Source organism: Gymnodraco acuticeps, unplaced genomic scaffold (genome assembly GCF_902827175.1).
Source record: "Gymnodraco acuticeps unplaced genomic scaffold, fGymAcu1.1, whole genome shotgun sequence".
Taxonomy (NCBI): domain Eukaryota; kingdom Metazoa; phylum Chordata; class Actinopteri; order Perciformes; family Bathydraconidae; genus Gymnodraco; species Gymnodraco acuticeps.
Genome location: NW_022990023.1, coordinates 1045331 through 1059961, shown reverse-complemented (window position 1 = coordinate 1059961; position 14631 = coordinate 1045331). Strand labels below are relative to the sequence as shown.

At 38.4% G+C, this 14631-nt stretch overlaps 1 protein-coding gene across 1 annotated transcript in view; it reads right to left on the bottom strand.

Moving 5' to 3' along the window:
* Positions 1-14631, bottom strand: part of nrg3b (neuregulin 3b) — a 215413-nt gene that overhangs the window by 91749 nt on the left and 109033 nt on the right. The window lies entirely within an intron of this gene.

Sequence of the window (14631 nt, the reverse complement as noted above, 5' to 3'; positions counted from 1 at the left end):
AACAAAGTGTGCAATCCAATGAATGTTAATCTAACTGGGTTTTGATAGATAACATATCTCTTTTTCTTCTCTCAATTATTTTATTTCTATTGTGCACACTAATCAATATTAATCAAACTATTGTTCGTTTATACATTTTAAGAATGGCGTTTATCTTTTTTGAGAATTAGTTCTTATTTTATTTTATTTATTGGGGTCTACAACAGATTATACAAATGTTTGTGTCAGTAAATGTGTACTAACAGAGACGGGGGGGTGTGTGGAAATAACGATGTCAGACGATCAGCTGTGTAGCGTCATCACAAACGGACGTCGCTTCACGTGACGCTCCGGAGGAAAGGACGTCCCATTGCTCTTAAAACTCATTTCCATGCTTCTCGTGGTTTCCTTGCGTCCCTCCATGCTTCCCTGGTGAGAGGGACTAAACGCAGGGAAACGACGCAAGTGAGGGAAGCAAGGATTTCATTTAATCGACCTGAGAAGCAGCCCTAGGCTGCTTCTCAGGTCGACTATTTTCATTTCCTCGCTCCTCGGTCCTCGGTCTCACCGGAAGTTGATTTGCCTGTGCCATCTTGAGTACCGTCCCATGGCTCTTATTTCTGCCGGAGGACCGAGGATCGAGGAGCGAGGAGCGATAATGGAGGAGCGATAATCGAGGAACCACCAGACCATCCTCCGATGAAATCCTCAGATACTCGCCCCGCCCCCTTACTGTGTATCGCTCACTGATTGGACGATGCAGTGCATGCACTGATCTCATGCTTCTTGACATGAGAGCCGTTTCCCAGCGGAGTGAAGAAAATACATGAACCTCACGGGACTCACTCCTCAGTTTATACCGTGTTTTGTTTCAATTCATGTTTCATTTAGTTACAAATATGTGATATATCTGAACAACAAAGTGGTCAAAAATCATTTTATTCATTTGTTGGAAACATTTTCATTATCGCTTTTTTCGTTTTACATTTACATTTATTGTCATTTCCATTCAGTCAGTCATTAAGTGCTATTAAAATGTTAATGTGCTCCACACAAACAAACAAACAAACAAACAAACAAACAAAGTGTGCAATCCAATTAATGTTAATCTAACTGGGTTTTGATAGATAACATATCTCTTTTTCTTCTCTCAATTATTTTATTTATTTTGTGCACTCTAATCAATATTAATCAAACTATTGTTCATTTATACATTTTAAGAATGGCGTTTATCTTTTTTGAGAATGAGTTCTTATTTTTATTTTATTTATTGGGATCTACAACAGATGATACAAATGTTTGTGTCAGTAAATGTGTACTAACAGAGGCGGGGGTGTGTGTGGAAATAACGGGGACAGAGCTGGCTGCTGCCAGACGAACAGCTGTGCAGCGTCATCACAAACGGACGTCGCTTCACGTGACGCTCCGGAGGAAAGGACGTCCCATTGCTCTTAAAACTAATTTCCTTGCTTCTCGTGGTTTTCTTGCGTCCCTCCATGCTTCCCTGGTGGGAGGGACTAAACGCAGGGAAACGACGCAAGTGAGGGAAGCAAGGATTTCATTTAATCGACCTGAGAAGCAGCCCATGTCTCATTCCAGGTGCCTTTAAGTCCTTGGTTCTTGTTTCCTGCTATCGTCAGCGTCTGCCCCGCCCCTGATTGTTTCCACCTGTTCCCACTTACCTCTTGTATATATTGTCCTGTCTCTCCTTGTCTGTTGTCAGTTCGTCTTGTTCGTCATGCCAATAAGTCAGATCCAAGTAGCCACAGAGAGACCAAGTACCTTTTGTGATATCCTCCATGAGAGCGTTTTGTTTTGTGACCGTTTTGTCACTCCCCTCTGTAAAGAGTGTTTCTTTGTTTTTGATCCATTAAAGTTTATTTTTCTTCAAACCTTTTCGTCTCCGGGTTGTGCAATTGAGTCCTCATATCAGTGAGTCACGGTTCCTAACACACTTAAATTGTGATGAAAGTGGAGATGCAAATAAGCCAAGCAGACATAATTATTTAAAGTTTTTCCATATCATTATATCAGGGCTAACTTGCAACAACAAAAAAACGACTCTGCTAGACACATCATTTACAACAAATGCACAAATATATAAAGCTGATCAAATTCACTGTCGCCAGCTGGAAATGAGCCTATATTTGCGTAACTGTCTGAAGTCAATGACACCTTGTTTAAATAAAATACTATGAATTGTGAGTGATGAATATGCCGCTGTTATCTTTGCAAACGGCTTAAAGTATAGAAAGTGTGGAAAGCGTGACAGGCAACACAGGGGGAGAGGATTTAGAAAACAGTCAATTAATTGCTGCTGCCCTTTGTTTTTCACACCTTATGAACTGTTTTTCTAATTTTGACATCCCTTATGCGGCAATGCAGGATAAAATATCAATCCTTACGTGCCTTGCCGTAAACTCACCACTGCGCCTGTCGGGTGCTCTGTCCTGACACATACATTGTACAGCTTTTACAAAAGGGCTTCCTGCATGCCAATTGCAACTGAGGCGTACGCATTGATAAGATGGTTTAGCGTCACACTGGGCGCACACATGACACACTGATGTGCACACATGACAGCTGATGTGGTTTAGCTTCACTCTGATCAGATATGTGTGAATCTGTCCTGTCTCCTGGTTCAAATGTAATCTTTGTTAAGTTATCACATGGCTTCTAAGAAGAAAAATATTACATGTTTTGTTCTTACAATAGAGATGATCCATTTAAAAAGGGATGGTGCCCATTTTGTCTTCACGCCATTGACACAATTTGTACATCCAGCCCAGTATATAAGGGATGTTGCAGTACTGCTATGTGGTGTATGTTTATTTTCATAACTTGTGACCATAACTTGTAATTTTTATAAATGTGTTAAATGAGAAAATGGTAAAAAAAAAGTATATATGTATGTGATAAGGCTTAACAAACTATGTCAGCATATCAACAGTTTATTATATCATTTAATTATTGAAATAAGGCTTCAAAGAGTCCATCTCTAAGAACTCTAATTAGTGAGGTTTATCTGTAAAAGGTTGTTTAATAATTCAACGGTCTTGCTCAGGTAAAGATAAGAGAAACCACATGGAGACGCATTATTCCTTGTTTAATTTAAAATTAGCTTTAATGTTTGAGACTGCCCTTTCTATCGTAGCTTTTTTAATCAGCATGTATCGGTATTGACAAATGAATATTTATCCCCAGTTTGCTTGTTGTTTCCCCGAGAACATGGATTAAACCAGAACGCAGCTTGGTAATTATTTTCAGTCTGAGACAGGTTGAGGTGGAACGATGGGATTTCTTTCTGCCGCTCTCTGTCTCCTTTAATTTGCTACTTTACTTAATTCAATTCAAATACAATTCAGGAGCGTTTTATCAATAACATGGACGGTTCTCCCGGTGCAATACAAAACTAAACCCTCTTGTGAAAACACGCCAAGCAGAAAGAAGATATCAGGAAAAATAAAGAATCACGTCAGATCATTGGATGATGAAATATGACCCGGGTTAAGCACCACCAACTGCATCCATTCCTTCTATTGTTTTCAATCTTGTTTTTCCAGTGGTGTCTTCTTTCCTTATTTCTCTAAATCCCCTGACTTGTATTTCCCAACTAACTGATCTGTTTATCTTATTTGACACCTTTTTGAGGATATCATGTGCAAGCTGCAGCTCAGACAAAGCCGGTGAAGATGCTAGAAAGAAGAACCAAGTCTTACTGTACCTCGCTACTGACAAAGAGATTAAATGAGGAAGACAAGGGAGAAAATAGAGGAGGAATGTTGATATATAGTGGAAGGAAAATTGAGGCTCATTATTTTTCATGTACTCCACAGTTGGATATGATTATACAGTTATCCATGAAACAACAAACCATGTTAATATAATTTGCCTATAAGCACACACAGAAGTATTAACACCTTCCAATATTGCCCAATATAGCAAACTCCTAAAAGCTTTTCCTTTCTCATGAAGTTTCTACCTGTAATGATTCAATAAATGCAGCTCCCTCTGGTGGAGTGCAGCCGACAATCCTTAGCACAGTTATAGCAAATGTTTCAAAGTCTACGCTGAACACAAACCATCTGATACCCCTGTGATACATGTAGGAGGAAGCTACATCCTTATCCTCCTTTGTTTCCCTGTTAACACGATTGAATTATCACCTTGCACCTCTCCCTCTTCTATCTGGTCCTCTCGTCCTGACAGTAACAGGCACAGTAGGTAGTCCTTTAGAACATCTGCAGACATCCCATCTGCATGTGTTGGGTACAGCAATATAACAGCATTTTCTGTGCACAAACATGATAAGGACTGTCTTCTGTGTCCACTGTTGAAAATCATTTAGACTGAGCGTCAGTAATGAGAAGCAGCTGTTATCCTTCACCAGCTGGGCTTAGAAGGAAATGACAAGTAAAGTGCTGCGGGGAACTATCTAGGGCTGTACTCCTTCCTTCAAATCCTATGCAGTGTCTTCGTGGTGAGTACATCCATCCAAAGGCTCTGTCATTACTATATTGAAGTCTCAGCGTGCATTTGCATTTAAGAGGAGAGAGTGTGTCTCTCATTTTATGTGTTCTCCTTACGCTCTGCACAGTTCTCTCCATAATTGTGTCAATATATGGAAAAATACGATTATTTCCACTCTCAGGTGGTTACGGACTAAAATATATCAACGGTGGTAATCAGATGGGTCATTTAAACTGAAAGGAATATTTGCCAAATGTGTTCTGGTTTCATAATCAGCAGCAGCGTGGGAACACAAATAAACTACTATTGTTGCTTATTTCTTTGGTGAAATCAAAATGAAATTAGAGTTCTCACTCTCTCTGCGAGGAGGACACATTTATATAATGAAATTGCAGCTATTGAGCTTATTTTTCCTTTTTGCTTGTGGAAACTGCCTCTATGTTCAGGTGTCTGGATGAGCATTTTCTTCTGCAGTAATTGAATGACGATTGAGAGCCAGCTTCACTAGGATTTATGAAGAAGGCTGAATATGGCAACACCACTGAGCCTGCTTCCAGTTGCCACTCAAGAGCACTACAACAAAAAGAATTCCCTGCAGCCAGACAATCAAAACTCGTACGCCAACCTGTGATTCAAATCATGAACCAGATGTCTGAGCAAGGTAAAGAGTGCCTCATCAAAGATGGTAAACTCTAACGCTGTCAACATAGATACTGCACCAATCAAATTAGCATCGTCAGCATGGGCGGCGCCAGGATTTTTTTGCTGCAGTAGCTTAGCAGTTGCTATATGACAGCACTTTATAATTATAACAACATTAGCCAAGTAACAGTTCGCGCTTTAACTTACAACGACCCCTGATAGATCTCGCGAGAATATGTATAAATATATATAGAACATTTTCATAACAAAACAATGGGGTTGCTAAGCCGTTGCTAGGCCAATTGTTGGAGTTGCTATAGCAGCTACCCCCTGGCGCCGCCCCTGATCGTCAGGCTACTTTGTATATCTTCACATGGGAGCATTTTAGGAAATATAAACAAACAAGTCAATAACACAAAGGACATACAGTTTATAATGATAGCAATAATTAATTCATTTTGCCTTAGACAATGGTTTCATCATTTACGGGCACTACTATACCTTGTAATACCGTAACAAGGATGTATTGTAAGCTGATATGTAAAACAGTACATCATAAACCGACGCCTTGCGAAAGCTCTAATTGTCTACGGGTTTTCTTGACAACACTTCGGTTCTATGCTCATTATGTAGTAGTAGCTTGAAAAACAAGGCTGTCTTAATTAGCTTCGACGTAATCTGCATGACAAGCCTGCAGAATATGATATTTAAAGAACCGAGACAGAAATGTGGGTGAATAAATTAGTGATGTGGTTTTAATAGTATGCATGTTTTGCGTAGTAGCTACTGTATAGGAAAATGTAAACGGAAGATGCACTTCATTCCTAAAGTTAGAACTTGGATTAGAAACCAATGTGCCAAATGTACTCAGTTCAAAGGCAATATGATTGGCCTGTCATTGGATGTAGCCAACAGGTAAGTCTTCACCCATGTTTATAATTGTGTTGCGGTTATACAGGAGCTGGGTGGGGTAGCGGGGGACATGGCCCATTGGCTTTAAGCCTGGAGAACGTCCTCCCTAGCTGGATGGATCAGCAGAGGAACGACAGCATCGTGGATTAGTGCAGCCTGTCAAGGTCTGACGGTGCAGTGACAATTTAATCGCTGAAGAGGGGAGGAAGAAAAATAGGAAGGGAAAGTTAAGAGGCTGTGGTCTTCATTTATATGATTCATATTGTCATATCAGATTCTGTTAATACTGCTGTCAACGTCTCTTGGGTCTTAGGGAAAAAACAACATAAACAGGCTCATAGAGACAGAGACTAAAGCACTCTCCGCCTATCCTTAAGCTCAACGCTACAGCAACAGCCAATAGAAATAGCTCTTTCCCTCATGGGGAGCCGTGAATTGCTGTGTCTTTTTTAAATTACTTTGAGATAGTTCATGTGCTCTCTTATCAGGGTAGATGAACATGTCCCCTAAGGCGTTTGGATTCACACACACATTGTAAGTGTGTTGGTTATGAAATCACAAGTTATCTATCTGCACAGATTGCTTTTGGAGGAACAGACGAAAAACAGAATCGATGTTCATTTAAGTAATGATATAATATCTTATGTCAGCATAGCTGTGGATGAAGCAATCAAATGTGCAAATTGTGTTTTGAATTATTCACAACGGCATGCCATTCATACCATTAGGTGGCAATTATTTTAATGTCTGATAAATCAATACAGCAAAAATATAATGCGAATGATAATTGCTGTTTGCAAGCAATTTGAATGGAACCGGCGTAGCAGAAGCACTAAAAGTTAGTCAACAAATATTTGTTCTGCTTCTGGCCTCTCTAATGAGGGAAGAAGTTACCATGGTAATAGTAGACACGAGCTACCTTGAGCTTTGCCAGGCTTTTAATGCAGACACATGCACAAAGACAGTCACTCAAAGGCACACAGCACAGTTATCCATCCTCTATGCTGAGAGAGAGAATACATACAAACCATTAAAGAAGCACAGATATCTAAAGGCTTGGTCAAACATAACGAAACCATTGGGTGAGTCTGACTTCTTCTTCTACTGTATAATTATCCTTATCAAAGGCAGCGGTCACATCTCTTTTGACGATTTAATCACTACCTCTATTGTCATTGAGAGGTTAGGATCTGCACTACAGAAAATGGAGGTCAGACCCATATGACTTCCTTTGACTTATTTAACTCAACCTATAATTAATGCCAGATTGGCACGGATAACATAAGTCTCCATTTCATCAAAAACACCCTTTGTTACATGATCATTACATCCACATGTAAACCTTTCTTCAGCTTTAAAACTTTTTAAATGTGCAGGCCTCTGAATCCTAGATACTTGCAATATCACCAGATAGAACAAAGGTGGACAAATATCTAACCAGTTGACTTTAAGATGGTACGCTGCCTTGTGAAAACTATTTCATAAAATACCTCCCGTTTAATTCTTATATCTCGCTTCTCAGCTTTACCCGGAATAGTAATTTGTGTTGTTATTATTATGGATTTACCCATAAATCAGAATGAAAAATATTCAAAGCCCATACAAATGGATTACTGTGTATGGAAATGTTTTTACTGATACACACAAAGCACGGTCCAATCCATGTTCTTCCCTTAATGTGTCTCTTTCGCAGGGTGGCATCAAGCTGTTTTAAAAAGCAAACTTGCAGCAGCTTTACATCATCTGTGCAACACAGGCAAGCCTCTTTGTAGTGTGTAGGAAACATTCTGTTAAAAAGAGGGATGTATTTCAAAGAAGGCCATTTTCCCTACTTATTTCTGCATGAGATATATTTTCCATTTTAGCAAGAAAAACAAGATTTTGCAACATATGATGATGTAATAGCAGAAGCAATATCTGTTTGATAAGACTGACGTTCTGTAGATAAGTTATTTGTTTGAATAAATACATAATTGTGAAGAGGATCCACATTATGCAATCCATATACAACAATGAAGAATGGACATGTTGGCGGTATTGCATTCCCTGTGTAAATCACCCACTGCTTCTTAATGACTGAATGATAAACCGTTGCTGTGTGTTACCAAAACGCAACACAATGCTGCAGGCGGCGGCCAAAGCTGCAGTGCACCATCATTCCGAGATATTCTCCAACATCCTCCAAGCGTGGCTAACCGCATGCTTCTGGTTTGCTGAGTACATGTTAAAACGATTCTGCTGAGCCCCTCACTCCAAAATCAAACCCTGCATCCCCGACTGAGGTCCAATATTTGTTCATCTAATAATTGTATTGAAATGCAGCAAGAGCTTTACATGAGGAAGGGCGTATTATCAATAAGAATTGAGCTGAATAAAGGGCCTCCATGTAGTGATCAATTAACACACGGTTATTTCCATAAAATATCATCAGAGGCCTCAAGGTCCTATTTCTTTGGGGTCTATGAGGACTCTAAGTGGCTCTGGCAAGTTCCACTTCACTGAATTACTCACACGCCCTCCTGTAATTCACAGACCTCACACACAGAGCAAACCAATGCATTACTCTTTGCACCACCAACTAACCTCCTAATAACTCCACATGGAACCATTTGCATTATTATAGACAAAAGTAAACAAACAAACAAACATACTGTGCTTATTTGCTACGAAATTAGCTGTGCTTAAGTGAAAGGAAAGGAACAATTTCAGTAACTAAGCCTTAATGCAGCATCAATATTAGTGGTGTTAATAATTACAATTATTCGTGTTTGTTTGTCCATCCAGGTGAAAGTAAACAATTGGAAAACAAACGTTGAGAGGGTTAAGCATCTAAGAGGCAGTGGTGGCAATGTCGATCACAAGGTGGCCCCAGCTTAAATAATACACTGCTTTATCATCTACACCAGTGTTTTTCAAAGTGGGGGCCCCGACCCCCCGGGGGGCCGCCAGGGGGTGCCAGGGGGGTCACGCAAAGTTTGAGGGAAAGGGGAATCTTTTTTTTTTCTTCAAAGTTACATTTTTTTATTTTTTTTTAGATGTTATTAATAACTGCATATCTATCAATCTATGTGTCCTCCTTTGATGCCAATCTTTTAATATTTTTTATTTATTCATATTTAATTTGATTGTTTTTAAATCTCATGACCGCCCTTCAAGCCAATCAGAATCGAGCTGCCGCTACTGAGAGTGAAACTGAGTATCTGCTCAGCTTTTGGAGCAAGTGAGAGCTAGTGAATATTTCGCTCTGCAGCTGGATGAGAGCACGGATGTAGCAAATATTGATGTTTATATATATGAATATAAATATGTTTATTGTTAATATTACTGTTGAATATTATATATAATATTATTAAGGCCTAAGTAGCTTTCAAAAATGCTAAAAATATATGTTAATTGTTCATATTACTGTTCAAAATTATATAATATTATAAAGACAGAAATTACTTTAAAAATGCTTTAAAAATATGTTTACTGTTGATATTAATATTGTGTTAAGAATATTTATAACAGAAGACACAATCAATGTAATGAATGACAAACAAAAGATAAATACAAACATTTTTTAGAAGAATAACTGATTATTAATTATTAATACAAATATATATTAAGAAAATGTATTAAGCTGTGTGATTAATTTGTCATATTTTCCATCATCATGTACTCATCATTTAAAAAAAAAAATTGCAACAGGGGGGTCCCCGCCAGAGGATAATGCTATATGGGGGTCCTTGGCATGGCAAAGTTTGGGAACCCCTGATCTACACAACTGAGACCATTCACAACATGAACATTGTGCTTTGCTGAATAAGATAGGAAACTTCCTGTTTAGACCAGAAACTATTTTTTTGAAATGTTTACTGAGGCTACAAGTAGGGTCATTTTCTCATAGCCTTCTATGCAACCAGACTTCTTCTTCTTCCAACAAGTGGTGTCGTCCCCTGCTGGCTAATGAAGAATGCTCGTTTAAATGCATACACCTGGGGAAAGCCACTGCCATTTTCTATTTTTCTTCAAATTATAAATATATTTGTATATCCTTTTCAAACTCTTTGCAGGTGATATGTTGGACACTTTTATCTTGAATTCCTCATCTGGAGAAAAGCTGTTTTAACTCCTTTTCATAACTAAATACACTTGTGGCTATGTGTTGTGATTGTTATTCAACCCAGGACTATCATGCACCATTACGCATGAGGAGTGACAGTTGTGGAGCTACTGTATCCTCCATGGCTCTGTCAGGCATTGGCAGGTCCACCAGCACAAAGTGTCCCCACAGTCTGCGGATGGTTCTATTTGTTTCTTCATGTACTGAATACTTTCAACGGGTAAGAGTTCTCATAGGATCACACAGGAACACGTGTTATCTCTTCCAATAATAATTTTATTTAAGGTGCCTTTGGGAAGAAGCTTTAGTGGCTGGTTTTATTTAACACTAACCATCATACAACTCTCTGAGTGCTGAGGTTTTGAACACAGAAATAGAACATCTGGTGACATGATTAGGTATGACGGCCAGCTCATGATAATGTATTCCTCCACCTTTGGCATTTTCATAGAAAATGTGCATTCTGCTTGTGTGCACTCAGTCAGCCTGACATCTCGCAGCCAAAAGAAAGTGTGACATCATTTCAGTCTCTCTTTTGCTATCACAAACCTGTTTCTCCTCCTCCTGAAGGCAGATTTGATATTGATCTGCATCTTCGCAGGACTAATATAATATTGAGATTTAAAATGTGTCATGATTTGTGCTGTGCCTTGACAACAGAATGTATAACTGTTTTTTGTATTTCTATGAAATGAACATACATTGCATTGATAAAGCATCGCTAATCAATTCGAAATGTAATCATACTTTACCACTAATGGAGACTTTGTGGAGCATCGAGGCAATAACTTTTACTATTGTAGTTAAATATTATAAACATTTGTAATTTCGCCTCATCTATATATATGTACTGTATGAAAGTGTATTCACAAATCCTTTTACAGGGAATAAACTAATATACATCAATGTATTCATGTAAAGGCTGTTATAAAAGTTACGCATCTTCAAAAAAAATATTGTTCGATAATTTGATATTCTAATACATCTGGCATGCCACTGAATGAGTGTTATATGGATCAAGAGATGTTCCACTTATCAAACAAATACATATTTGGGAACTTGGCAGGGCTCTGAGTAATGGCTTTCTACTCTGGTTATCAGTGGAATTATAAAAGTGAGCCTCCTTGTTCATTTTCTGTATAAAGTGAATACGAACCCACAGCACTGATGTGGAAGTAGGTCTTAAACTCACATTTGCATGTTTATTTTGGGAGCCTTATTAGCATTGGCAAACATGAATATCCGGCAGGGGGGTAAAGGAGGAGGAGAGCGAAAGAAATGTTTCATAACAAAATTAATTGATTCCCAAGTTCAAAACTGTGTTCTCACTCAATGATTCAAGTGTTTAATGATTGTTCTGACATCTTTACTTATATAAAGTTGGAAAACATCCAATCATCTTTTATGCTCTTTACACAGTAGCCTGGAGGAGAGAATGACGTCAATGGAGGCAGCGATCGTTAGCGATGTCCTTTGCTATGCTGTAGAACAGACTCTAAAGATCTTCAGCTACTGTCAAGAGAACGCGGATCTGACATTGCCTTGAGGGATGATAGACCAACGCCAGTATCTCCACCGAAAACCTCGTTCTAAATCATCTGTCATATGTTTTTTCAAGTTATAAAATGTTCCCTGTGAGTTATATCCAGAAATGTGTCAGGACAATATCAAGCTTTATCACCGAGCCCAGTATCACTAAAAGGACAGAAGAAAACAGCATAGTATGAATATAGAAATGGCACAGCAGAAACCCTACAGCTATTTGCAGCTCATTGATTTTCTCTTTCTGTCCGTCATTTTCATCCAGACCTCAAACAAACTTGACTGTACGCTACTTGCTCAGCATGAAATGGTGAAAATAGGAAGTAAACAAAAGGCTGGTGAGTAGATTGCAACAATGAACAAGCCAGAAAGGATTTATTCAGGAGTTGGGTGAAAAAATGTGATGAAAAAAACTCCCGAATCATGGACTGAAATTCCAATGATGGATAGAAAAAGTAAGATGTTCATTTGTTGAAATTGTTTGAACACATTTCTAATTACTCAGTAGTTCGAACGTGAAAATAGTAAATACAAATAATAATAATAAATAGCTTATCAATCGAAGAAGGTCGACTGTATCTCACATAAATAAATAAAACTGCTTTAACCATAGAGTACTGCGAGTATGTTTTGGGGACTTTTTGCCCTCTTTTGGGTAGAAATCTTTTAATGCAGCTTTAACGTAGACTGTTGGTTACATTTAATTGTTTTTGAATTACTTGTTGCCAGTAATCTTTGAAAATCCTAAGGACATTTTGAGTTCCACTTGGCAGCGACAACGTGAAACAAGTTTGTCCAAAATCAGCATTGCATAAATTAAAAACACCTTACCTTTCAACAATGTACTAAACCTGTAATCATTCTTTACGCAACAGGTACTCGGCTCAAGAGAAACTGACAGACAGCACTTCTAGGTTAGGCCTTAGTCTTACGGTACATGCACTCATTCAAATGTCGCTAATTATAGCCCAGAGTTGGGTTGGCTTTAAACGTTTTTTGTCTGAAGGTAGGAACGATTCAACTGTATGGGTTCTTCCCATTTGTCAAAGAAACATTTTACACAATAAATTAAATTGAAAAGATTTGCTGAATCTTGTTTAATTGTGAGTATTTTAATGATCTCTTTCACGTGCCCTGAATCTTCCACAACTTGCTCAATATTTACTTTCCTTAGAAGCTTGACTGATGCGTCACTCATCTTACAGCTTCTTTTTTTCAGATGGAGGTTTAGGCCCCTTCCATTTCAGGTAGGTGTGCTAATGAGCTGTTTTTCAATTCAGCACCATTCAGCACAACTCTTCCCTCAGAGAAAAAAATCATGTCATGTATTTTTAAAGTGATGTATTTTTAAAGGGATGTATCTGAGTGGATCAGGCCGCGAGGGGCAGCAGACATCCAGGAATATACAAAGAAAAAGGAAACTGACAGTCCAAGGAGGAACTTCCAATGACTATTAAACACCACATCCAGTGTGTGCACATGTTGTAAATTACATCACATTACATGTTAGACGCTTTTATCCAAAGCGACTTACATGCTCAATACTGTGGGCAATCCCCACAGGAGCAATTTGGGGTGAAGTGTCCCAGGGACACAACGACATGCTGACTGCAGTGGGGTTTGAACGTATGCTCCTTTGATCCGAACACCAACGCTCTATCCACTGCGCCGCACGCCTCCACGTAAATATGTAATGTACACACAATCACATGTACATTAGTAATAAGGATGCTCTCCTAGCATACTGCTTGATGAGGTAGTGTTTGCACTCCTAGTAAAAACACGATCCTGAGTAGTTTGATAGCTTACAGAAAATATTACTGACATTCTGGGTGTTTGCAGTTTATTTATTTATTTGGTTTGTTATTTTATCTTTTTCTTGAATATCATTTACCTCTGTTAAGTATGTGTGTGTAAATAATTTAGTTTTTGGGAGAAGGGGTGGGATTAAATCAGTGTAAACTTCTTCCTACCCCTTTTCAGATGTGTAATTAAGTAGAGTAATATTTTTGTAAATCAATTTGACACTGCTTATTGTTGTATTGTATAATAATGATCATGTTACATTGTTGTGTTATTGTTTTAGACATTTGAAATAAATCTAAATCAAATCCAAAATTCTGCTCAAATAAGATATGTAAGAGTTATACCACTTACTTTATGCTCTCTTAATAAATTCCTCCTTTTCTTCTCATTCTCCCGTTAATCACTTTGTATTTGTTGTTTTGAGTGCTATATCAACAAAGTGTGCTTGCTCTACTAAGAAAACAATCAGCTAGGAGATAAAGGAATCTGCTTGCTAATGTAGATAGTAACATACAAAGAAAAAAAAATAGTAACATACAAAGTCATTAAAAAGGATTGGATGTGTGTTTTCAATAAATTGATAACATTTATGTTATGCCTGCAGCCTGCCACATTAGGTGTTGAGTCAAAGGTTAGTGTTGGGGTACGGGTTGGGGTTAGGGTTATCTTTTTAATTATTTTCAAACAACGGCTTGAGTGAAACTAAAGAAGAATGAATAAATCAGTTGCTTTTAAGTAAGATCAAAGGAGGATCTTGGAAGAATCATTCCACCTATCATTGAAATGCATCTCATGCCGGAGAAAAAGACTGCTGTCATTATTAGTTTAGTCGGATCAGATTAAAGACAGAGTGAGATCACATTTGCTCCCCATGGGGTTCTTCTTTTATCTGCAACAGACTTTCAGTCAGATGTTGGTGATATAGAGAATCAGCTGCATCTACTGTGGGCAAAGCATCTGTATCTTTGGTGTAGTTCAGGTGCTTTTGCACAACATGTTCCTCGTGTTTCATCAATCTAAAAAAAACTGTGAGGCTGGGGAAAAAAGTAGCTTGAATGAAAATGACCCCAAGGTTGCTGATTGAAGGGGAAGGGCAAAGAGAGGAAACATCAATGCTGAGCGAGAAACCAAATGCCACACACACACACACACACACACACACACACACCACACAC